We start from the raw sequence: 27,561 nt of genomic DNA, 5'->3' as shown, positions 1-27,561 counted from the left end.
GAAAATGTCTGACCTGAAAATTAGAATAGAGATTTAAATCTCAAAGCAACCAGGGTATGTGACAGGCAGGCTTACCTACGTTTCATCAATTTACCTAAAATTCAACAATCCAATTCTCCATGACATTATGTGCAACACAGTTAACACAGTAGCATTCCTGTGTTGCATTTGTTTCTGAAAAGAATATTTTTATTAGTTTAATAATTCATAATGCTATTTTTTTATTTCTGTTTACTTTGATTTACTAAGTTAAAATATTCAGTTAAGTTACACCTTTCTTTTTGTCTGTACAAGTTACTCTACCTATGTTGTCCTTAAGTCTAATGTACTAGTGCCTTCACTTTGCTTACAGTTTACTGTGTAATGAAAATCATCAAATTTACTTCCCCAACTTGCATATTCTTGCATATTAAGTATACTTAAAAGTAATTAAAATAGCATTCATATTCCTTTTTTATTCCAGGTATTTCATAGTGTATCTTTGTAACAATGTTCTCTGCTTCAGACACTATCCCACAGTTAACTGTCCTGCAAAAATGAATGCAACCCTGACTAATAGCTGTGCTGATGTGATGTGTAAATCAGCTCTGTTTTTCTCTAAACTTAGGCTTGATGTTCAATAATAAAAGAACTTGGTAAGGATTGTTCTTCGATAGAACTTGCTCTAGTTCAGTTAGTTTGTTTTTATACTCTTGTCTTTTTTTTAGTCACCTTAATTTGGTATGAGGCAGTCTCATGTGGCACAAGTTGACCACAAATGTACTATGTAGTACAGTCATTTATTTTATTTTTCTTTCTGAGACAGATTCTCAACTACCTCAAGCTAGCCTCAATCTGGCTATGGAGCCAAGAATAAGCTTGATATTTTGATCATTTTTTGCACCTCTTAAGGGTCAGGTATGTGGGTTTGTGTCACCACATACAGCTAGAAGTCATCCTTGAAACTAGTTTTTTTATTACAAAAAGCACTCCTTAATGAATACTGACTTGAGGTAGTAAAAAACAATCAAATAAAAGTACATAAATTTATTCAGCAGAAGTTAAGAATATGATCAAATATCTGTCCTGTTCATCTTGTAAACATAAATTCATACCACTTAACAGTGAGACATCCAAAGATATCACAGTATCTCATTTGAAATAACCTAATTTGTGCAATCAATTTTAGGCAATGCTCATGACATCTTTCAGTATATGTTATCATTCATTTTTTTGAAATGTACTCTGTGTAGGACAGGGCAGTAAAGAGTAGAGTTATGCATTTATCTAGCTTTGAAATGGGATGAGCTGATTGTTACTAAGCCTACCCAGAATGGAATAGGGCCATCCAATTCTTCCAGTTGTTTCTATTTTGCTATAATTAATTGTGGGTTTTGTTGTTATTTTTGTTTTTCTTTTTGTTTCTTTGTTTCTTGCCTTTTCATGATATCTATTCCTTTTTCAGCTTCAGGTTATTCTTGATTTTTATTTTTCTCTGCTCTTCTATCTCTCAGCTGTCTGGTGCTAGATTCATACTTTCCGTTGTGTGTCTCAGCTTGAAAGCTGTTCTTGCCCTGCCTATCACACATAGTCACATTTAGATAGAAGTTGTGCATTTGACCCTTGGAAGAGTATGTTTCTAGATGGTCCAGCCACTACCCCAGGTGTAACACTACAAAGAACAAGTAATCTAACCCTGTTGTTACTTTTTTTGTCTTACATTATTGTCTGGGATATTGCTGTTTTCATTGTTACTCCCAGGTAACAGGTTGTATTGTCTTTTATCTTCAAAATTTAAGGGTTATTTCTATTTTTGTGCATTATTGCTGTCCACTTGTAAAAGATCTATTGCAGATTTTGTGGATTAAAACAAAAACATCAGTTTCTGTTGGTGAAGTTCAGCACATATCTACTGGCTCTTTCTGTAGGCTGTCACACAATGTTGAAGTAAAATTTACCAGCCCATATATTCACATGAATGTTGGGCAAAAATATAGATTTATATACTCACTCTGTCTACACTGAAATCCTGTTGTAGGCAGAATTCATTTGGAGAACTGGTCCCCTTTGCTGGCTGATTGACTGGCAAGCTTCTTGGTTGTCTTCTGTATTTAATTATTGTATTCAATTTTATAACTGTTTATAAGTAAACATGGACTCCAAAACTTTTATATATTTTTCAACATATTTTTGATTTGATATACATCTAAATTTCCAAGACCTTTCTGACTATGTTCCATTATCAACATATCCTACTTGTTCAGAACAGCAGCTTTTTATATACATATTTCTCTAATTCCTGAATGTCACTTTTGTCTTCATGCCTGCCGTAAGATTCATAATAAATTGAATAAAATTTATGATATGTTTTCAAATATCTTCTAGTCATCTCTTGCAGCTGCATGTACATGCATTCTAAAAACCACAATTCTTAGCTCTGAGTTCCTGAGTTTTTCTCTGTGTGGGTATGTATATATGCATGTTCTTACATTCTATGATTTTCTCTCACCAAGTCTTTCTTATTCTTTGCTACCAATGGAAGAGTGCATATGGACTCAGGGAGATATAGATCTATATATTAGTGTCTGATACTTACCACAAGTTGCTGGAAATGCATTTTGATATATTCCAAATTTAGATATCTCATGTATATGATGTTGAAAAGGTTTTCTTCCTTGTGTCAAACATTCCATGATGCCCAGCAGTTCTAGACTGCTTAACAGTATGTATGCTGTGTTCTTCTTTGTACATTTACATGTGTGTCATGTACAGAGTGAACATAGTCCTAATATTCATGTATGGAATAAATTTACTATGGCAAATATCTTTCTAGCATCCATTTAGCCAGAAAAATCTCCACAGAAATCATTCATGTATTAAATTTCCAGTGGAACAGAACAGTGGCAACTGTCTAGGTCACTTTAGAATTTTAGGAATCCCAGGCCAGCTTGTAGCTAGAATGCACCATGTTGGAAAATGTGTCCAAATCTATCTTTAGTCTCAATAGAATGGTTTCCCTAGGCATTGGTGAATAATTTATATTGCTTTAAAATATAATCTGGTTTATTATCTTCAAAGAGAAAATGTTAGTAATGGATGAAAAAAATGTCAGCTTGTCCCTAAACTAGTTACATTTAATGACAAAAAGAATAGCTGATGACTAGTGTTTTCTTCCTCTATCTCTTCTCCTTCTCTCTTCTCCTCTCTCTTCATTGTTTTCCTTTCCTCTTTATTTTCTCTTTTGCCTTTTTTCTCTTTTGACTTACCTACTTAAATCTATTTTACAATAATTAAATATATATTAAAACATTTTTCTCAATATAGTCTTATACCTCCCAAAAAATCAAAGAAATTTTTCTTTGAAAAACTTAATCCTTTTCAAATTATTTTCTGCCTCATGCTGCAACTAGTTTGTACCTTAATGTACCTAGGATTAAAATAGAAATTTCAGCATATAATTCCATTAAACAGACTCTATTTCCATATTCTAACATTTCTAAAATTAGTCTAGCTTATATGCATTTCAAACCATCATTCTCTATTTTGCTTCTTATTATTTTATGTTTTCCCTTCTGGAGTCCAAGAGTCCTAGAGGCTCAAGTCAGCTGTGCTATTATGTAAACTTTTTGGTAGCATCAAAGAATCCACTCCTAGGAGACTGTCCCTCCAACATGCCTCAGGCTTGCCAGATAGTTGAAAATGGATGGGGATATCAGGATACCAAGAGTAGAACATTCATCTACATGCTTACAGATGTGACAGATATCTTTGTGTAATAGGTTGCGGGATGTCAGTGCATGCTACCCTGAATTTTTCATTTTTTATGTTGCTTGCAGCCTCTTACTGAAATGAGAAGAGAAAACTTACTAGAAATCCTTTCCAGTCTGAAACATGCTTGACTCCACAGGCAGTTACAGCTCTCACATTCAGTGACATTTCCTTAGGCTTCAGATAGATTGAATTCCTGAGAATATCTGAATACACCCATGTTTCATTGACGCAGGCTGAAACAGCACTTTGTCTATGAATCCAATGAGTTTCAGCATATAAATCACTTACGAACCTGATATGCAAATAGGTTTGTATTATTTTATTGCCCACAATGGAATCCATCCTTCTATTCTTTTTAATTTCACTTACATGAATTCTAACAAGCAGAAAAATGCCATAGTGGTATTTGAATTATCTACTTGTGATGCAAGATATTCCCTATCCATTCATATTGAGGCAGTGAGAGGCCAGTGATTGGAGGGGAGAGAGGAGGAGCAAAGAGAAGAAAGGGTAGAGAGAAAGGGAGTATGGGAGCTGGAGGAGGGCCAGGGGGAGGAGACTTAGATCCACGTGGTGTCAGATGTGTTTCTGGTGTGCTGAGAGGTTAGAAATAATGGGATAAAACTTTATCATTGTAATTTGGCATTATGTAATTTGGAGTTACATATACTTAAATATATTTGGTTAACTACTCAAGTTTAAAAGTCACGCTTTACCAGATACTTGGAAGTGGTGGGTGCTGCACAGGAGAGTGGGAACCACAAGGACTTGCAGCAGAGGCCTGGTAGGGCAGTACTATATAGTTTTTAAATATATATTTTTATTTTCTATATTCTTTGTTTACAATCCAAAAGCTTTCCTCTTTCCCAGTTTTCCCCTCCCCATATGACCCATAAGTTCCCTTCTCTCCATCCATTCTCCTATCTTTCCCCCTCCCTTTTCTCTATCCTGGTACTCTCCTACAATGCTGGATCAAGCCTTTCCAGGATTAGGGCCCTCTTCTTCCTTCTTCATGGGAATCATTTGATATGCTAATTGTATCTTCAGTATTCAGAGCTTCAGGGCTAATTTTTTTTTTATTCGAAATATTTTTTATTTACATTACAAATGATTTCCCCTTTTCTAGCCCCCCACTTCCCGAAAGTCCCATAAGCCCCCTTCTCTCCCACTGTCCTCCCACCCACCCCTTCCCACAAAACCGTTCTGGTTTTGCCAAATACTGCTTCACTGAGTCTTTCCAGAACAAGGGGCCACTCTTCCTTTCTTCTTGTACCTCATTTGATGTGTGGATTATGTTTTGGGTATTCCAGTTTTCTAGGTTAATATCCACTTATTAGTGAGTGCATACCATCATTCACCATTTGAGTCAGGATGACCTCACTTAGTATGATGTTCTCTAGCTCCATCCATTTGCCTAAGAATTTCATGAATTCATAGTTTCTAATGGCTGAATAGTACTCCATTGTGTAGATATACCACATTTTTTGCATCCACTCTTCTGTTGAGGGATACCGGTACTTTCCAGCATCTGGCAATTATAAATAGGGCTGCTATGAACATAGTAGAGCATGTATCCTTATTACATGGTGGGGAATCCTCTGGGTATATGCCCAGGAGTGGTATAGGAGGATGTTCTAGAAGTTTTTGGAGGAGCCGCCAGATTGATTTCCAGAGTGGTTGTACCAATTTGCAACCCCACCAGCAATAGAGGAGTGTTCCTCTTTCTCCACACCCTCTCAAACACCTGCTGTCTCCTGAATTTTTAATCTTAGCCATTCTGACTGGTGTAAGGTGAAATCTCAAGGTTGTTTTGATTTGCATTTCCCTAATGACTAATGAAGGTGAGCATTTTTTAAGATGCTTCTCCGCCATCCGAAGTTCTTCAGGTGAGAATTCTTTGTTTAACTCTGTACCCCATTTTTTAATAGGGTTGTTTGGTTTTCTGGTTTATAAACCATTTCAAGTCTAACTTCTTGAGTTCTTTATATATATTGGATATTAGTCCTCTATCTGATGTAGGATTGGTGAAGATCTTTTCCCAGTTTGTTGGTTGCCGATTTGTCCTCTTGATGGTGTCCTTTGCCTTACAGAAACTTTGTAATTTTATGAGGTCCCATTTGTCAATTCTTGATCTTAGAGCATACGCTATTGGTGTTCTGTTCAGAAACTTTCTCCCTGTACCAATGTCCTCAAGGGTCTTCCCCATTTGCTTTTCTATTAGCTTCAGAGTGTCTGGCTTTATGTGGAGGTCCTTGGTCCATTTGGATTTGAGCTTAGTACAAGGAGACAAGAATGGATCAATTTGCATTCTTCTGCATGCTGACCTCCAGATAAAACAGCACCATTTATTGAAAAGGCTATCTTTTTTCCATTGGATGTTTTCAGCCCCTTTGTCGAGGATCAAGTGGCCATAGGTGTGTGGGTTCATTTCTGGATCTTCAATCCTATTCCATTGATCCTGCTGCCTGTCACTGTACCAATACCATGCAGTTTTTAACACTATTGCTCTATAGTATTGCTTGAGGTCAGGGATACTGATTCCCCCAGAATTTCTTTTGTTGCTGAGAATAGTTTTAGATATCCTGGGTTTTTTGTTATTCCAGATGAATTTGAGAATTGCTCTTTCTAACTCTGTGAAGAATTGAGTTGGGATTTTGATGGGTATTGCATTGAATCTGTATATTGCTTTTGGCAAAATGGCCATTTTAACCATATTGATTCTACCGATCCATGAGCATGGGAGGTTTTCCCATTTTTTGAGGTCGTCTTCCATTTCCTTCTTCAGAGTCTTGAAGTTCTTGTCATACAGATCTTTCACATGTTTGGTAAGAGTCACCCCCAAGATACTTTATATTGTTTGTGGCTATTGTGAAGGGGGTCATTTCCCTAATTTCTTTCTCAGCCTGCTTATCCTTTGAGTATAGGAGGGCCACTGATTTGCTTGAGTTGATTTTATAACCTGCCACTTTGCTGAAGTTGTTTATCAGCTGTAGGAGTTCTCTAGTGTAGTTTTTTGGGTCACTTAGTTAGACTATCATGTCATCTGCAAATGATGATAGTTTGACTTCTTCCTTTCCAATTTGTATCCCTTTGACCTCCTTATGTTGTCGAATTGCCCAAGCTAGTACCTCAAGTACAATATTGAAAAGATAAGGAAAAAGGGGGCAGCCCTGTCTAGTCCCTGATTTTAGTGGGATTGCTTCAAGTTTCTCTCCATTTAGTTTGATGCTGGCTACCGGTTTGCTGTATATTGCTTTTACTATGTTTATGTATGGGCCTTGAATTACTGTTCTTTCCAAGTCTTTATGCATGAAAGGATGTTGAATTTTGTCAAATGCTTTTTCAGCATCCAATGAAATAACCATGTGTTTTTTTTTTCTTTGAGTTTGTTTATGTAGTGGATTGCATTGATGGATTTTCGTATATTGAACCAACCCTCATTCCCGGGATAAAGCCTACTTGATCATGGTAGATGATTGTTTTGATGTGTTCTTGGATTCGGTTGGCAAGAATTTTATTGAGAATTTTTGCATCAATGTTCATAAGGGAAATTGGTCTGAGGATCTCTTTCTTTGTTGGATCTTTGTGTGGTTTTGGTATCAGCGTAATTGTGGCTTTGTAGAAGGAATTGGGTAGTGTTCCTTCTGTTTCTATTTTGTGGAATAGTTTGAAGAGCATTGGTGTTAACTCTTCTTTGAAGGTCTGATAGAATTCTGCACTGAAACCATCTGGTCCTGTGCTTTTTTTGCTTGGAAGACTTTCTATGACTCCTTCTATTTCTTTAGGATTTATGGGACTGTTTAGATGATCTATTTGGTCCTGATTTAATTTTGGTATTTGGTATCTGTCAAGGAAATTGTCCATTTCCTCCAGATTCTCCAGTTGTGTTGAGTTCAGGCTCTTGTAGTAGGATCTGGTGATTTTTTGGATTTCCTCAGTTTCTGCTGTTATATCTCCCTTTTCATTTCTAAGTTTGTTAATTTGGATACTTTCTCTGTGCCTTTTGGTCAGTCTGGCTAAGGGTTTATCTATCTTGTTGATTTTCTCAAAGAACCAGCTCCTGGTTTTGATGATTCTTTGTATGGTTCTCTTTGTTTCTACTTGATTGATTTCAGCCCTGAGTTTGATGATTTCCTGCCTTCTATTCCTCCTGGGTGAAATAGCTTCATTTTGTTCCAGGGCTTTCAGGTGTGTCATTAAGCTGGTAATGTATGCTCTCTCCATTTTCTTTTTGGAGGCACTCAGGGTTTTGAGTTTTCCTCTTAGCACTACTTTCATTGTGTCCCATAGATTTGGGTATGTTGTGTTTTCATTTTCATTGTTTTCTAAAATGTCTTTAATTTCTTTCTTTATTTCTTCCTTGACCAAGGTATCATTGAGTAGAATATTGTTCAGTTTCCACGTGTATGTGGGTTTTCTGTTGTTTTTGTTGCTATTGAAGACCACTTTTACTCCATAGTGATCTGATAGGAGGCATGGGATTAGTTCGATCTTCTTATATTTGTTGAGGTCTGTCTTGTGACCAATTATATGGTCAATTTTGGAGAAGGTACCATGAGGTGCTGAGAAAAAGGTATATTGTTTTTCTTTAGGATAGAATGTTATATATATATATATATATATATATATATATATATATATATATATATATATATATATATGTTAAATCTAATTGGTCCAAAGCTTCAATTAGTTTCATTGTGTCCCCATTCAGTTTCTGTTTTCCTGATCGGTCGATTGAGGAAAGTGCAGTGTTGAAGTCACCCACAATTATTGTGTTAGGTGCAATGTGTGCTTTGAGCTTTAATAAATTTTCTTTTACGAAAGAGGTGGCCTTTGCATTTGGAGCATAGATGTTCAGGATTGAGAGTTCTTGTTGTATTTTTCCTTTGACCAGCAAGAAGTATCCCTCAGAGACTCTTTTGATGACTTTGGGTTGAAAGTCAATTTTATCTGATATTAAAATGGCTACTCCAGCTTGTTTCCTGAGACCATTTGCTTGTAAAATTGTCTTCCAGCCTTTTACTCTAAGATAGTGTTTGTCTTTGACCCTTAGGTGTGTTTCCTGAAAGCAGTAAAATGTAGGGTCCTGTTTACATATCCAGTCAGTTAGTCTATGTCTTTTTATTGGGGTATTGAGTCCATTGATGTTAAGAGATATTAAGGAATAGTGATTGTTACTTCCTGTCATTTTTGACGTTATTTTTTAAATTTGATTGCTTAACTTCTTTTGGGTTTGATGAAAGATTACTATCTTGCTTTTTCCAGGGTGAAGTTTCCCTCCTTGTATTGGTGTTTTCCTCCTATTATCCTTTGTAGGGCTGGGTTTGTGGATAGATATTGGGTAAACTTGGTTTTGTCATGGAATATCTTAGTTTTTCCATCTAGGTGATTGAGAGTTTTGCTGGATATAGTAGTTTTGGCTGGCATTTGTGTTCTCTTAGAGTCTGCATGAGATCTGCCCAGGATCTTCTAGCCTTCATAGTCTCAGGTGAAAAGTCTGCTGTGATTCTGATAGGTCTTCCTTTATATGTTACTTGGCCTATTTCTCTTACTGCATTTAATATTCTTTCTTTGTTTAGTACATTTGGTGTTTTGATTATTATGTGAAGGGAAGTATTTCTGTTCTGGTCCAGTCTGTTTGGAGTTCTGTAAGCTTCTTGTATATTCATGGGCATCTCTCTCTTTAGGTTAGGGAAGTTTTCTTCCATAATTTTATTGAAGATATTTGCTGGCCCTTTAAGTTGTAAATCTTCACTCTCATCTATGCTTATAATCTTTAGGTTTGGTCTTCTCATTGTGTCCTGGATTTCCTGGATATTTTGGGTTACAAGCTTTTTTTAAATTTTGCATTTTCTTTAACTGTTGAGTTCATGGTTTCTATGATGTCTTCAGCATCTGAGATTCTTTCTTCTATCTCTTGTATTCTGTTGTTGATATTTGCATCTCTGTCCCCTGATTTCTTCCCAAGGCTTTCTATCTCCAAAGTTGTCTCCCTTTGTGTTTTCTTAGTTGTTTCTACTTCTGATTTTAGATCCTAGATGGTTTTGCTTAGCTCCTTCACTTGCTTGTTTGTGCTTTCCTGTAATTCTTTAAGAGATTTTTGTGTTTTCGCTTTCATGACCTCAGCCTGTTGACCAAAGTTCTCCAGTATTTCTTTAAGTGTTTTTTCCATTTCCTCATTATTGACTTTTGTATTCTCCTGGATTTCTTTCAATGATTTATGTGTTTCCCTTGCAAGGGCTTCTAACTTTTGATCCATTTTCTCCTGAATTTCTTTAAGTATGTCCTTCATGTGTTCCTGTACCAGCATCATGACCAGTGATTTTAAATCCAAATCTTGTTTTACTGGTGTGATGGGGTATCCAGGACATGCTGGTAAAGGAGAATTGGGTTCAGATGTTGCCATATTGCCTTGATTTCTGTTAGTGACGTTCCTGCGTTTGCCTTTTGCCAACTGGTATTAGTTGGTCTTGTCAATGCTGGACTCACCAGTGCAAGCTGCCCCTTTCCAGGTGGCCTCTGGTGCACAGCTTTCCTCCTGCAGTGCCTGGAGACAGGGTGCTGTTGCCCAGGCTGTTCAGATCCTGAAGCAGACACCTGAAGGCTCCTGCTGGGGCCAGCTGGATTCACCAGAGCACACTGACTCCTCCCACTCAGCCTCCTGGAAGCCCCTCTTGCCTCTTGCAGGACCTGGAGATGTGGTGTTGCCGCCCAGGCTGATCTGGATCTGGAAGCAGAGAGGTCTGAGGGCTACTGCCAGAGGCCTCAGGACTGGAACCTAAGCTCTGTGCCACAGGAACAAGCTGTGCTGTGAGCTCCCAGACTGTCTCTGGGTTCATACCAGGTCTCCAGCACTTCCTGGAGACTGAGTGCTGTGGCCCAGGCTGTTCAGATCCCAAAGCAGGCACATGAAGGCTCCTGCTGGGGCCCGCTGAACTCTCCGAGCACACCGACTTCTCCCCGCTGGCCGCCCTGAAGCCCCTCTTTCCTCTTGCAGGACCTGGAGATGTGGTGTTGCCCCCCAGGCTGATCTGGATCCTGAAGCGGAGAGTTCTGAGGGCTACTGCCAGAGGCCTCAGGACTCGTTTCAGGGCTAATTAATATCCACTTATCAATGATTACATTCCATGTGTATTCTTTTGTGATTGCATTACTTTGCTTAGGATGATATTTTTCAGTTCCATTCATTTGCCTAAAAATTTCATGAATTCATTGTTTTTAATTGCTGAATAGTACTCCATTGTGTATATATACCACATTTTCTGTATCCATTCCTCCATTGAGGGATATCTGGGTTCTTTCCAGCTTCTGCCTATTATAAATAAGGCTGCTATGAACATAGTAGAGCATGTGTCCTTATTGCACGCTGGGGAATCCTCTCGGTATTTGCGCAGGAGAGGTATAGCAGGGTCCTCCAGAAGTGTCATATCCAGTTTTCTTAGGAACCACCAGACTGATTTCCATAGTGGTTGTACCATCTTACAATCCCACCAGCAGTGAAGGAGTGTTCCTCTTTCTCCACATCCTCACCAACACCTGCTGTCTCCTGAGTTTTTAACCTTAGCCATTCTGACTGGTGTGAGGTAAAATCTCAGGGTTGTTTTGATTTGCATTTCCCTAATGGCTAATGATGTTGAGCATTTCTTAAGGTGCTTCTCAGCCATCCAAATTTCTTCAGGTGAAAATTCTTTGTTTAGGTCTGTACCCCATTTTTAATAGGGTTATTTGGTTCCCTGGGGTCTAACTTCTTGAGTTCTTTGTATATATTGGATATTAGCCCTCTGTCAGAAGTAGGGTTGGTGAATATCCTTTCCCAATTTGTTGGTTGCTGTTTTGTCCTTTTAACAGTGTCCTTTGCCTTACAGAAACTTTGTAATTTTATGAGATCCCATTTGTCAGTTCTTGATTTTATAGCATAAGCTATTGGTGTTCTGTTCAGGAACTTTTCCCCTGTGCCCATGTCCTCAACGGTTTTACCCAGTTTCTTTTCTATTAGTTTCAGTGTGTCTGGCTTTATGTGGAGGTCCTTGATCCACTTGGAGTTGAGCTTAGTACATGGAGACAAGAATGGATCAATTTGCATTCTTCTGATGCTGACCTCCAGTTGAACCAGCACCATTTGTGGAAAAGGCTATCTTTTTCCACTGGATGTTTTCAGCTCCTTTGTCGAAGATCAAGTGACAATAGGTGTGTGGATTTATTTAAGGGTCTTCAATTCTATTCCATTGGTACACTTGCCTGTCACTGTGCCAATACCATGCAGTTTTTAACACTATTGCTCTGTAGTATTGCTTGAGGTCTGGGATACTAATTCCCCCAGAAGTTCTTTTATTGTTGAGAATAGTTTTAGCTATCCTGGGTTTTTTGTTATTCCAGATAAATTTGAGAATTGCTTTTTCTAACCCTGTGAAGAATTGAGTTGGGATTTTGATGGGGATTGCATTGAATCTGTATATTGCTTTTGGCAAGATGGCCATTTTAACTATATTAATCCTGCCAATCCATGAGCATGAAAGATTTTTCCATTTTCTGAGGTCTTCTTCAATTTCCTTCTTCAGTGACCTGAAGTTCTTGTTGTATAGATCTTTCACTTGTTTGGTTAGAGTCACACCAAGATACTTCATATTGTTTGTGGCTATTGTGAAGGGTGTCATTTCCCTAACTTCTTTCTCAGCCTGCTTATCCTTTGAGTATAGGAAGGCAACTGATTTGCTTGAGTTGATTTTATAACCTGCCACTTTGCTGAAGTTGTTTATCAGCTGTAGAAGTTCTCTGGTGGAGTTTTTTGGGTCACTTAAATATACTCTCATGTCATCTGCAAATAGTGATAATTTTACTTCTTCCTTTCCAATTTGTATCCCTTTGACCTCCTTATGTTGTCTAATTGCTCTAGCTAGAACTTCAAGTACTATATTGAAAAGATATGGAGAGAGATGACAGCTTTGTCTAGTCCCTGATTTTAGTGGGATTGCTTCAAATTTCTCTCCATTTAGTTTGATGTTGGCTACTGGTTTGTTGTATATTGCTTTAACTATGTTTAGGTATGGAACAGAAGGAACACTTCCCAACTTGTTTACAAAGCCACAATTACACTGATACCAAAACCAAACAAAAATCCAACAAAGAAAGAGAACTTCAGGCCAATTTGCCTTATGAATATTGATGCAAATATACTCAATAAAATTCTTGCCAACTGAATCCAAGAACACATCAAAACGATCATCCACCACGATCAAGTGGGATTCATCCCAGGGATGAAGGGATGGTTCAATATAAGGAAATCCATCAATGCAATCCACTACATAAAAAAAACTCAAAGAAAAAAACCATATGATCATTTCATTAGATGCTGAAAAAGCATTTGACAAAATTCAGCATCCTTCATGCTAAAAGTCTTGGAAATAACAGTACTATATTTTAACAATTTCCCACTACATAATTAAGATAATTCTACAGTAATAACAGGGACTCAGTTTACTTTTTAACATCTGTTCAAATTATTTTCTCAAGATTGTTTCTAGAGTTAAATGACTAAATATGCCTATTTTATAATTAATTATGATAATAATATTACCTGGAACTAAGGAAAAACTTACAGTTTTTAAAATAATTATGACACAATTTCAATAAAAATAGCTATAAATATTTGACAAGCATGGCAGTTGTAATAAAAGGAATTGAGCATATATCTTTAATAGAAACTTAAAGAAATATCACTAGATCTTCAAAATAAATACTATCAAAACAAAGGCATATATTTAAATCTGTTATGTGCTTTGAAAGAAAGCCAGTATACTGAGAATATTTAGATGCTTTATCTAACATGCTACTTCATCACTTTAGACACCATCTTACTTTGTATAGATAATTCAGAACCCTCCTTTAATCATATGCTCTTTTTAATTTTTTTATTCTCTATATTCTTTTTTTTGTCATGCTTGAATCTCTTTTTTTATTGATATATTTTTATATACATTTCAAATGATTTCCCCTTTTCAGGGTCCCCAAACTCCGCAAGTCCCATAAGCCCTCTTCCGTCACCCTGTTCTTCCATCCACCCATTCCCATTTCCCTGTTCTAGAATTCCCCTATACTCTTGCACTGAGTCTTTCCAGAATCAGGGTTCACTCCTCCATTCTTTTTGGACATCATTTAATTTTGGATTATGTCCTGGGTATTCAAAGTTTCTAGGCTAATATCCTCTTATCAGTGAGTGCATACCATGATTGATCTTTTGAGACTGGGTTACCTCACTTAGTATGATGTTCTCCAGCTCCATCCATTTGTCTAAGAATTTCATGAATTCATTGTTTCTAATGGCTGAATAGTACTCCATAGTGTAAATATACCACATTTATTGTATCCATTCCTCTGTTGAAGGACACCTAGGTTCTTTCCAGCTTCTGGCTACTACAAATAGGGCTGCTATGAACATAGTGGAGCATGTGTCCTTATTGCATGCTGAAGAATCCTCTGGATATATGCCCAGGAGTGGTATAACAGGGTCCTCAGGAAGTGACATGCCCAGTTTTCTGAGGAACCGCCAGACTGATTTCCAAAGTGGTTGCACCATCTTGCAATCCCACCAGCAGTGGAGGAGTGTTCCTCTTTCTCCACATCCTCGCCAACTGCTGTCTCCTGAGTTTTTAACCTTAGCCATTCTGACTGGTGTGAGGTGAAATCTCATGGTTGTTTTGATTTGCATTTCCCTAATGATTAATGATCTTGAACATTTCTTAAGGTGTTTCTCAGCTCTCCGAAGTTCTTTTTTTTTTATTCGATATAATTTATTTACATTTCAAATGATTTCCCCTTTTCTAGCCCCTCCACTCCCCGAAAGTCCCGCAAGCCCCCTTCTCTTCCCCTGTCCTCCCACCCACCCCTTCCCACTTCCCCGTTCTGGTTTTGCTGAATACTGTTTCACTGAGTCTTTCCAGAACCAGGGGCCACTCCTCCTTTCTTCTTGTACCTCATTTGATGTGTGGATTATGTTTTGGGTATTCCAGTTTTCTAGGTTAATATCCACTTATTAGTGAGTGCATACCATGATTCACCTTTTGAGTCTGGGTTACCTCACTTAGTATGATATTCTCTAGCTCCATCCATTTGCCTAAGAATTTCATGAATTCATTGTTTCTAATGGCTGAATAGTACTCCATTGTGTAGATATACCACATTTTTTGCATCCACTCTTCTGTTGAGGGATACCTGGGTTCTTTCCAGCATCTGGCAATTACAAATAGGGCTGCTATGAACATAGTAGAACATGTATCCTTATTACATGGTGGGGAGTCTTCTGGGTATATGCCCAGGAGTGGTATAGCAGGATCTTCTGGAAGTAAGGTGCCCAGTTTTCGGAGGAACCGCCAGACTGATTTCCAGAGTGGTTGTACCAATTTGCAACCCCACCAGCAGTGGAGGAGTGTTCCTCTTTCTCCACACCCTCTCCAACACCTGCTGTCTCCTGAATTTTTAATCTTAGCCATTCTGACTGGTGTAAGATGAAATCTTAGGGTTGTTTTGATTTGCATTTCCCTAATGACTAATGAAGTTGAGCATTTTTTAAGATGCTTCTCCGCCATCCGAAGTTCTTCAGGTGAGAATTCTTTGTTTAACTCTGTACCCCATTTTTTAATAGGGTTGTTTGGTTTTCTGGAGTCTAACTTCTTGAGTTCTTTATATATATTGGATATTAGCCCTCTATCTGATGTAGGATTGGTGAAGATCTTTTCCCAATTTGTTGGTTGCCGATTTGTCCTCTTGATGGTGTCCTTTGCCTTACAGAAACTTTGTAATTTTATGAGGTCCCATTTGTCAATTCTTGCTCTTAGAGCATACGCTATTGGTGTTCTGTTCAGAAACTTTCTCCCTGTACCGATGTCCTCAAGGGTCTTCCCCAGTTTCTTTTCTATTAGCTTCAGAGTGTCTGGCTTTATGTGGAGGTCCTTGATCCATTTGGATTTGAGCTTAGTACAAGGAGACAAGGATGGATCAATTCACATTCTTCTGCATGCTGACCTCCAGTTGAACCAGCACCATTTGTTGAAAAGGCTATCTTTTTTCCATTGGATGTTTTCAGCCTCTTTGTTGAGGATCAAGTGGCCATAGGTGTGTGGGTTCATTTCTGGATCTTCAATCCTGTTCCATTGATCCTCCTGCCTGTCACTGAACCAATACCATGCAGTTTTTAACACTATTGCTCTGTAGTATTGCTTGAGGTCAGGGATACTGATTCCCCCAGATTTCCTTTTGTTGCTGAGAATAGTTTTAGCTATCCTGGGTTTTTTGTTGTTCCAGATGAATTTGATAATTCCTCTTTCTAACTCCGAAGTTCTTCATGTGAAAATTCTTTATTTAGCTCTATACCCCACTTTTTAATGGGGTTACTTGGTTCTTTGGGTTCTACTTTCTTGAGTTCCTTGTATATATTAGATATTAGCCCTCTGTCGGATTTAGGGTTGGTGAAGATCCTTTCCCAGTCTGTTGGTTGACGTTTTATCCTTTTGACAGTGTCCTTTGCCTTACAGAAACTTTGTAGTTTTATGAGGTCCCATTTGTTAATTCTTGATCTTAGAGCATAAGCTATTGGTGTTCTATTCAGGAACTTCTCCCCTGTGCCCATGTCCTCCAGGGTCTTCCCCAGTTTCTTTTCGATTAGTTTCAGTATGTTCAGGTTTTATATGGAGGTTCTTGATCCATTTGCAGTTGAACTTGGTACAAGGAGATAAGAATGGATCGATACACATTCTTCTGCATGCTGACCTCCAATTGAACCAGCACCATTTGTTGAAAAGACCATCTTTTTTCCACTGGATGCTTTCAGCTCCTTTGTTGAAGACCAAGTGACCATAGGTGTGTTGGTTCATTTCTCGGTCTTCAATCCTATTCCATTGATCCACTTGCCTGATATTGTACCAATACCATGCAGTTTTTATTACTATTGCTCTGTAGTAGAGATTAAAGTCTGGGATACTGAATCCCCCTGAAGTTCTTTGACTGTTGAGAATATTTTTAGCTATCCTGGGTTTTTTGTTATTCCAGATGAATTTGAGAATTGCTCTTTCTAGCTCTATGAAAAGCTGGGTTGGGATTTTTATGGGGATAGCATTGAATCTGTAGATTGCCTTTGGCAAGATGGCCATTTTAACTATATTAATCCTGCCAATCCACGAGCATGGAAGATTTTTCCATTTTCTGAGATCTTCTTCGATTTCCTTCTTCAGAGATCTGAAGTTCTTGTCATATAGGTCTTTCATTTGTTTGGGTAGAGTCACCCCAAGATACTTTATGCTGTTTGTAGCTATTGTGAAGGGGGTCATTTCCCTAATTTCCTTCTCTGTCTGCTTATCCTTTAAATATATAAAGGCTACTGATTTGCTTGCGTTGATTTTGTAGCCAGCCACTTTGCTGAAGTTGTTTATCAGCTGTAGGAGTTCTCTAGTAGAGTTTTTAGGACCACTTAAGTATACGATCATATCATCTGCAAATAGTGATAGTTTCACTTCTTCCTTTCCAAATTGTATCCATTTGACTTCCTTATGTTGTCTAATTGCTCTAGCTAGGACTTCAAGAACTATATTGAAAAGATATGGAGAGAGGGGGCAGCCTTGTCTAGTCCCTGATTTTAGTGGGATTGCTTCAAGTTTCTCTCCATTTAGTTTGATGTTGGCTACCGGTTTGCTGTATATTGCTTTTACTATGTTTAGATATGGGCCTTGGATTCCTGTCCTTTCCAAGACTTTTAGCATGAAAGGATGCTGAATTTTGTCAAATGCTTTTTCAGCATCTAATGAAATGATCATGTGGTTTTTTTCTTTGAGTTTGTTTATGTAGTGGATAGCATTTATGGATTTCCTTATATTGAACCATCCCTGCATCCCTGGGATAAAGCCTACTTGATCATGGTGGATGATCGTTTTGATGTGTTCTTGGATTCGTTGGGCAAGAATTTTATTTAGTATTTTTGCATTGATATTCATAAGGGAAATTGGCCTGAAATTCTCTTTCTTAGTTGGATCTTTGTGTGGTTTTGGTATCAGCGTAATAGTGGCTTCAAAGAAGGAGTTGGGTAGTGTTCCTTCTGTTTCTATTTGGTGGAAAAGTTTGAAGAGTATTGGTGTTAACTCTTCTTGGAAGGTCTGATAGAATTCTGCACTGAAGCCATCTGGTCCTGTGCTTTTTTTTTTTTTTTTTTTTTTTTTTTTTTTTTTTTTTTTTGGTCGGAAGGCTATCTATGACCCCTTCTATTTCTTTAGGGGTTATGGGTCTGTTTAGATGGTCTACTTGATCCTGGTTTAATTTTGGTAATTGGTACCTGTGTAAGAAAATGTCCATTTCCTCCAGATTCTCCAGTTGTGTTGAGTACAGGTCTTTGTAGTAGGATCTGATGATTTTTTGAATTTCCTTGCTTTCTGTTGTAATATCTCTGTTTTCATTTCTAATTTTGTTAATTTGGATACTTTCTCTGTGCCCTTTGTTTAGTCTGGCTGGCTAAGGGTTTATCTATCTTGTTGATTTTTTCAAAGAACCAGCTTTTGGTCTTGTTGATTCTTTGTATGGTTCTCTTGGTTTCTACTTGATTGATTTCAGCCCTGAGTTTGATGATTTCCTGTCTTCTTCTTCTCCTGGGTGAATTAGCTTCTTCTTGTTCCAGGGCTTTCAGTTGTTCTGTTAATCTTCTAGTGTATGCTCTCTCGAATTTCTTTTTGGAGGCACTCAAAGCTTTGAGTTTTCCTCTTAGCACTGCTTTCATTGTGTCCCATAAATTTGTGTACGTTGTGCCTTCATTTTCATTAAATTCTAAGAAATCTTTGATTTCTTTCTTTATTTCTTCCTTGACCAAGGTATCATTGAGTATTGTTCAGTTTCCATGTGTATGTGGGCTTTCTGTTGTTTTTACTGTTACTAAAGACCACTTTTACTCCATAGTGATCTGATAGGAGGCATGGGATTATTTAATCTTCTTATATTTGTTGAGGTCTGTCTTGTGACCAACTATATGATCTATTTTGGAGAAGGTACCATGAGGTGCTGAGAAAAAGGTATATTCTTTTGCTTTGGGATGAAAAGTTCTATATATATCTGTTAACTCCAATTGGTTCAAAGCTTCAATTAGTTTCATTGTCTCCCTGTTTAGTTTCTATTTTCCTGATCGGTCCATTGGTGAGAGTGGAGTGTTGAAGTCACCCACAATTATTGTGTTAGGTGCAATGTGTACTTTGAGCTTTAGTAAAGTTTCTTTTATGAATGAGGGTGCCCTTGTGTTTGGGGCATATATGTTCAGGATTGAGAGTTCTTCTTGTTGGATTTTTCCTTTGACCAGCAAGTAGTGACCTTCCATGTCTCTTTTGATGACATTAGGTTGGAAGTCAATTTTATCTGAAATTAGAATGGCAACTAATGGTGTTAAATGGTCTTCTTGTCACTGGCTGGTGCTTCAACCTACTGTGGATCTTTAAGGTTATCTCAGCAACACTGGATGACTGGTTTTCTTCTGGCACAGATTACTGATATGCTCCTTTCCTGTTTTATGCGTTTGGAGCCCTTCTCTGTCTTGCCTCAAGCAATGTTATACTTAGGTTGTCAAGGTTAACCAGGTGTGCTCTATTATGGAGCTAAGATGTTGTGGTGGGGGTCACTCCCTCTGTTGATTCTCACATAGGACACAGGTCCTGCGATGTACTGGCTTGCAGATGAACCGCCTATGTGCTTAGTTCCTGAGTGCAGGCAGACCCCTGGCAGTTTGCACCACCAGAAATCTAAAGCTCAGGGCGGTACAGTACCTAGTTATCCTTTTCAGTCCCCGGCAGACAGCAAATATGGTCGCGGGGCTTCTCCCCTTCTGCAGCTCCCTGAGCAGGACCTATATTCCTTTTTTACTTTCCGGATGCTTTCCCCTTTCCTGGTTCCCCCCTCCCCATCAGTCTTATAAGGCCCCTTCCCAATCACCTCCTCCTGTTTCTCTGTCCTGGTACTCCCCTACAATCCTAGATCAAGTCTTTTCAGAACCAGGACCCTCTCCTTCCCTCTTCTTGGCTATCATTTGATATGTTAATTATGTCTTGAGAATTCAGAGTTTCTGGGCTAATTAATATCCACTTATCAGTGATTGCATTCCATGTGTATTCTTTTGTGATTGGGTTATCACTTAGGTATTTTCCAGTTCCAACCATTTGCCTAAGAATTTCATGAATTCATTGTTTTTAATTGGTGAATAGTATTCCATTGTGTAAATATACCACATTTTCTCCATTGAGGGTCATCTGGGTTCTTTCCAGCTTCTGGATAGTGTAAATAAGGCTGCTAGGAACATAGTGGAACATGTATCCTTATTGCATGCTGGGGAATCCTCTGGGTATATGCTCAGGACATGTTTAGCAGGGTCCTCCGGAAGTGTCATGTCCAGTTTTCTGAGGAACCGCCAGACTGATTTGCAAAGTGGTTGTACCATCTTGCAATTCCACCAGCAGTGGAGGAGTGTTCCTCTTTCTCCACATCCTTGCCAACACCTGCTGTCTCCTAAGTTTTTAACCTTAGCCATTCTGACTGGTGTAAGGTGAAATCTCAGGGTTAAGTTAGACCCCAGAGAACCAAATAACCTTATTAAAAAATGGGGTACATTTTTAGCTAAACAAAGAATTTTCACCTGAAGAACTTCAGATGGCTGAGAAGCACCTTAAGAAATGTTCAACATCATTAATCATTAGGGAAATGCAAATCAAATCATATGCTCTTTACTGCAGATAGTCTTCAGTGACAAGAAAGATGAGATCATGTAATTGGTCACTTCTGACTTACTTGATTCCTGTGGGTTGCAAGACTAGTAATTATACATCAGAAAACAGTCTGAGCATGGGCATTATAAAATAAATAAAGGTCATCATCTGTAGTAGTATGATAGGTCCATAGACCCAAAACTATGAATGCTGCTTTTAAGATATTAATTTAATTTACATACTGACCACAGTTTACCATCTGTCCTCTTCTCCTAGTCCTTCTCTCCATCCACATCTACTCCTTCTTTCATTCTCTTCAAAAAAGGGGTAGCCTCCTATTGATATCAACCAGCCTTGGCATATCAAGTTACAGTAAGACTAGAAACATCTTCTATTGAAGCTCCACAAGACAGTCCAGTAGTAGGAAAGGATCGGAAAGGCAGACAACAGTATCACTGTTGCTGTTAGTAGTCTTGCTGTTAGTTGTCCCACAAGAAGACCAAGCTACACAACTGTTACATATGTAAAGAGTGTCTAGATCAGTCCCACATATGCTTGGCTTTCTTGTTGGCAGTTCAGTCTCTGAATCACTATGAGCCCAGGTTAGTTGATTCCGTAGTTTTGGGTTTTTTTGTTTTGTTTTGTTTTGTTTTATTTTGTTTTTGTTTTTGTTTTGTTTTGTTTTGTGGTGTTCTTGACTCCTCTGACTCCTACAAGCCTTTTTCCCCCTGTTCCACAGACTTTCTTCAAACTCCACCTAATTTTTATCTGGTGTGTCTCTGCTTCTATTTCCATCAGTTTTTGGATGAAGCCTCTCTGATGATGATTATGATAGGTACCTGTCTCTGCACAACTTGCAAGCCAGGTAAATTTCAGGTTGAAGTTTTTGTGGCTATGTTGGTGTCATTAAAAGTGAATGGTAGTTTAAGGGCGATTATGGATTTATTTAAATTATTTAAATATAGATTATTTTGCATTGTCCAAACAGACTCTAAATTCTATTACAAATATGCCTACAGAGAAGTGGAGACATGTTTATAGAATAGCAGCCAGTTGAAAAATGAGAGGAAGGTTGAAGTTATGCAGCAAGCATAACAAGAAGCACCAAAGACACCAGATAATGAAAGATATAGAGGACACCAGAACCTTCATAAAAGTGTGGGTCCTGATATATTTTGACTTCAACATTCTGGCTTCTGGAACTGTGAAATACACAATTACCTTGCTGTCAGCAACCACGTTTATGGCAAGCTTCATCATATCAAGGCAGGGTAAAGATAGCATGTAGTCTAACTAGTTCTTCAGAAATATTTTGCTTATTAACAAAATTGAAAACAAATTTAAAAGGACTGATGTTTACCAAATTTTAACTCATGTCTATCATATCTATGTATGACCTCCTGATTCTACAAACTCAAAATTTTAAAATTACATATATGATAAACATAATCTTTAGATTATTAAACACAATCCAAGGCACATTCAAGGCTATGTTTAGATGTTGTGAGTATTTTATTTTGTGGTAACTCTGGGGTTTTGCAGGCTTTAAACTGTCTTTAATACTAATTTGTTTTCACCTTTTAAAATATTGTATAAAACTTAAAGAACAAATTCATAAATGGACAAATAAAATATTGCCATCAGTCCAAATCCAACTATGCTTGCACTTTCTTAGCCGGTATCTTTTCTATGTCTGCTTTCTTTCACTCTTGAATGTGAAAAACAAGTGTTTCCCATTTTCTAAGACCACATACACTCATCTTTCTTTTTAATTTCTTTTCCCATCTAAACCTTCCTAACTCTCCATCAGCTTTAATTTGTGTCACTGTGTTAAAATATCCTGACATTATGACACTATAGGACTGCTGGGCATTTCAGCTAAGTTCACCTATGTTTCAGCAATTCACCCATTGAGTCCTTGAGAACCTCTCACATCCCAGGTCTCTGGGACTTTCTAGGGGTTTTCTTCACCCCTCATACATCTCCTACCCTGAAGCTGCATATTTCTATTCATACTCCTGGTCCTCTGGGCTTCTCTCCCATTGAACATTTCAATGAGTATTTATTACCCATTCAAGATTCCTCTGTTGAGAATTCTCTGCTTAGCTGTGTACCCCATTTTTAATTGAGTTATTTGGGGTTTTGAGTCTAAATTCATATATATCCCCATCTGTGAGATACAGGGTTAGTGAAGATGTCCCCCCATAACTGATCATGCCCCCCTTTCCCCTCCTCTTCCCCTCTCCCACCTAGTTCCCTTATTCTCTCTGCCTTCCATGCCCATGATTACTTTGTTTCCCCCCTCTAGGTGGTATTGTTTCTGTTGATTATGTTTGTTTGTTTGTTTGTTTGTTTGTTTTAAACTTTAGATTTTATTCCCCTCTCAGTTCATCCTCTGACTGTCCCACATCCCATACCTACTTCCTGCTTTCTCTGTCTCCAAGAGGATGTCCCAACCCTCCTGCCCCATGAGACCTCTATACTCTCTGGGGCCTCCAGTCTCTTGTGGGTTAGATGTATCTTCTCTGACTAAACCCAGACCAGGTAGTTCTCTGCTGTATATGTGTTGGGGATCTCATATCAGCTGTTGTATGCTGCCTGGTTGGTGGTCCAGTGTCTGAGATATCTCAGGGGACCAGGTTAATTGAGACTTCTGGTCCTCCTACAAGGTTGCCCTCCTCCTTAGGTTCTTCCAGCTTTCCCCTAATTAAACCACAGAGGTCAGCAGCTTCTTTCCATTGATTGGGTGCAAATATCTGCATCTGACTTTTTCAGCTGCTTGTTGGGTCTTTCAGAGAGCAGTCATGATAGATCCCTTTTTGTGAGCACCCCATAGCCTCAGTAATAGTGTCAGGTCTTGGGACCACCCCTTGAGATGAATCCCACTTTGGGCTATCACTATACCTTCTTTTATTTAGGTTCCTCTCTATTTCCATCCCTGCAGTTCTTTCAGACAGGAACAATTATGAATCAGAGTTTTGACTGTGGGCTGGCAACCCCATCCCTCACTTGAAGCCCTGTCTTTCTGCTGGAGGTAGGCTCAAGTTCCCTCTCCCCAATATAGGGCATTTCATCTAAGGCCCCTCTCTTTGAGTCATGAGAGTATCTCATCTCCCAGGTCTCTGTTACATTCTAGAGGGTCCTCCCAATCTCCTACCTCCTGAGGTTGCCTGTTTCCATTATTTCTGCTGGCCCTCAAGGCTTCAGTCCTTTTCCCCCAGCCAATACAAGATCATGTTTCCTCTCCCCACCACCTCCCTTACCTCCCAGGTTCCTCCCTCCCTCCCCACTTGTGGTTGCTTTCTTCTCCCTACCAAATGGAATTGAGGCATCTTCACTTGACCCCTTCTGCTTGTTGACCTTTTTGAGTTCTGTGGACTCTATCTTGGGTATTTATATTTATATTTATATTTTTATTTTTGTAATTTTTATTTTTTTATTTTTGTCTTATATCTACTTATTCGTGAGTATATACGATGCATGTCCGTTTTGGTCTGAGTTCCCTCACTCAGGATGATATTTTCTATTTCCATTCATTTGCCTGAAAAATCAGATGTCTTCATTCTTAATAGCTGAGTAGTATTCCATTGTGTAAATGAACCACATTTTCTGTATCCATTCTTCTGTCATGGAACATATGGGTTGTTTCCAGCTTCTGGCTATCACAAACAAGGCTGCTGTGAACATAGTGGAACATGTGCCCCTGTTGCATGGTGGGGCATACATACCTTTCACCATCTGATTTTTTCTAATGTTAACTGGCCTGGGTGTCTTGGATTGGAGCAGGCTTCCTTGCAGCCTGGTAGTGCCATGTCTTATGGTTAAAGCAGGCCTCCCATGAGGCCTGGTGCTGTTTCTGGTTAGAGTAGGCCTCCTGTATCCCTGGTTATAGCAGTCTTCCTGGAAGACAGTAAAGGATATGGCTTGGTGAGCAGGTATTTGAATAGGTAGAGTTCAGATCGCTTCTCTATACTTTTAATTTTTCACATTTATATTTATAACAGAATGGAATTTTAGTGTAATGTCTACATGTGTGGATATATTTTTACTTCTTATTCTACACAGTTTTGGGGGAAAGATTTTATATCGGGAAAATGCTTTATTTATTTATTTACTTATGTATGTACTTCTTTACTTATTTTTGCTTTGTTTTTCTTTGAATACTTTCTAGCTGCTACAAAGAAGTATAGTATTTAATCCTTAGTTCATCTTTATAGTTATTAAGTCATTCTATTGATATATTTTGTGTTCTTTTCTAAAAAGCTGATAATTAATAATATGCTGCCCATCTTAAAATGATGTCATTTTAAATTTTCATTTATTTTAAAATTTACAATTTTGTGATTAAAATCTTTTATATTTTCTTGCTTTATTTCTGAAATTTATGCATTTTCTTTAATAATCAAGTTTTAATATCTGTCATTTTAATTGTATCATTAATATGAAAACACTTTTTTAAAATCTGTACTTACTGCACTCATTCATTTTCCATACAGAGATCATTTTCCTCATCATCTCCGAAGACGCTGACAATTTTCGCAGTTTCACAATCCATTTTACCCTCTCTCTTAGAATTCTACATCAATCTACAAGGTGTTTTCTATTTTTCTTTGTCTTCCTTGAAGTTTTGGTAATTTAAGAGAGTATGCTATTCTAGTCCTGCATGCATGCATATTTTTCAAATATGCTTTTGTTTTTGAATTCTGGTCTTATTCTATTATAGATAATATGTTTACTGTGTATGATCACAATGCTTTTAAATTTATGGAGGCAGAAATTTATTATGCTTCAAATAAAACATCCTGTATTGACTTTTTAGATCAGTTTTATATGATGATTAAGCCTGCATCCATTGAATGGCCATCCATCTTTAAAAGCCCCAGACTTATGTCAACATTATTTAAGAAGGCAATGACAGAGCAGATATGTTATTCAAAGACATGTTGACATTTTAATTTCTATTTGATTGATTCCTCATTTTCTTCCACAAATGAGCTTCTCATGTATTTAAGGGAATTTTATTTCATTAAGACTAATACAAGGAAAATTAGATACCTAATTAATTATGAATTAATTTCATTAGTTGAAATATCTTTTAGAGTAACAAGTAATATTTCTAGCATTAACTTCAACTTCACATTTAGCATATTTTACCCAACCAATCCATGTCATTTATTAGTCTTGAAATCATTTTTTTCTGTGTTTCAATATGTTATTAGAAATAATGGTTGGTGTTCTTGAAAGATGAAAAAGCTTGAACTGTGAAGAAGATTTTACTGAAAATATTGAGTATATTAATTTTAGACATTCCATTTCAATGAACATAAATAAGAAAACACTCATGACTTTTTCAAATTTCACATAGCTTAATCGTGGAAACAGTATGAGTTACTCAAAAATAGACACATATCATACCATCTCTATAATTTCTAGATATAATATTTACATAACACCTATATCTTCCAATAAGAGAGAAAAGATATTTGTGTTTGCAACTATGCCCAGACTTGTACATAGAACCACATATTAGGAAGCATGCTATTTTATACACTCTTTACTGACAGAAGTATATATTTGATGACTAAGTGCATATCTCTTAGGAAAGAGAAGCGATGCATATCCAAAAATCAAAGACTTTTCTTATTAAATGAATGAGATATTCATTTTATTCATCAGCTGTAAGTCTAACAATATATTTGAAGTGTATTAGATTCAGTTTAATGGTACAATGCTTATATAACTTTTATTTAATTGCATATCTCTGATATTATATTTAGTCTGCAGTCACCAATCCTACTTACTTTTGAAAATAACAATAAATAATATGAATTAATTGTATTGCACAAAGTAATTTGAAAAGCTAATGTTTCACTCTTGAAAATTTGGCCTGACTTGAACTTCTCTATTCAGGTTGTAAGATAAAACACTGCAGAGTCACAAAAGAATTTAGAGATGGTCTGTTTTATTATTTTAATCATTCATGAAATAATAGTTCTAAGATGATAATTTTCTTAATCAATGTATACACACTCTACAAGAACTTCATTTAAAAATTCATACTTAGTTCCAATGCACTTCCAGAGACCTAAAATTTTCTCACATAGATTGAACCTTTGAACGTTTGTTGCGGTGTATAAAATACCATAAAACTCATATCCACCCATGACATCAAACTGTGACTTTCTTTGAATCTATGAAACTGTAGTTTGAAACATGAGAAAAAAGGGAAAAAGTGAAGTTACAAAACCAAGGCCAAGTAAAAACTAGAGGCCAAGAACAAACTAGGATGTAAAACATACTTAGGGCTATAATTGTTTTCACTAATAACAGTCTTCATTTAGAGATTGAACCCAATATGATTCCTATTCCACAGATACTTGAAATCAATACCTATTGCTAAAATAAGCAGGAATTAAATGTTTTTGAGGTCTTCAATTACATAGTTTGAAAATAATTTTTTTCAAAAATAATTTTTAGATCCATCATATTTTATTATTAAAACAAATTTTAAATTTAAATATATTTTGATAATATTTTCCTCTTTCCCAAGTTTGCCCATATTTTCTTCTTACTGGCCTATATACCTAACTTCAAATTCTTTCTCAAAAGTTTTCTATTTTATTAGCAGCATGGATTAAGTCTATCTGCCATTTAAATTTATTGTTTTAATTTCTTCTTGAAGTCATTTGAATTTTACTTCTAATATCTAAAATAAGTTTCTAAATTTTCTGATTGCATCAAGCATTCTAGATGGTCCTGATAATTCAAAACATCTCATGATTACAGTGAAGAAAAGACACACTGGAGGTATTGTGCGTCGGTCTCCATGATGACTTGTACCAACTGTGGCATGTGGTGAACTAATGAGCTCTTATGCTCTTGGTTCCTAACCAAACCAATTACAGATAATGAAAGTATTTTCTTAGAATCCCACTCTCAATATGCCAATTTAATTGTTATAATTATGATTATATATCTGGCTAACAAAGAACTTAATATTAATTCTTAGGAGCATTTTTACCTGAAACAACAGTTTTTCACATTTATTATTACTATTATTACTATTATTATTATTATTATTATTATTATATCT

The sequence above is a fragment of the Apodemus sylvaticus genome, chromosome 18 (assembly GCF_947179515.1).
Source record: "Apodemus sylvaticus chromosome 18, mApoSyl1.1, whole genome shotgun sequence".
In the NCBI taxonomy this organism is placed as follows: domain Eukaryota; kingdom Metazoa; phylum Chordata; class Mammalia; order Rodentia; family Muridae; genus Apodemus; species Apodemus sylvaticus.
This window is presented reverse-complemented; position numbering follows the sequence as displayed.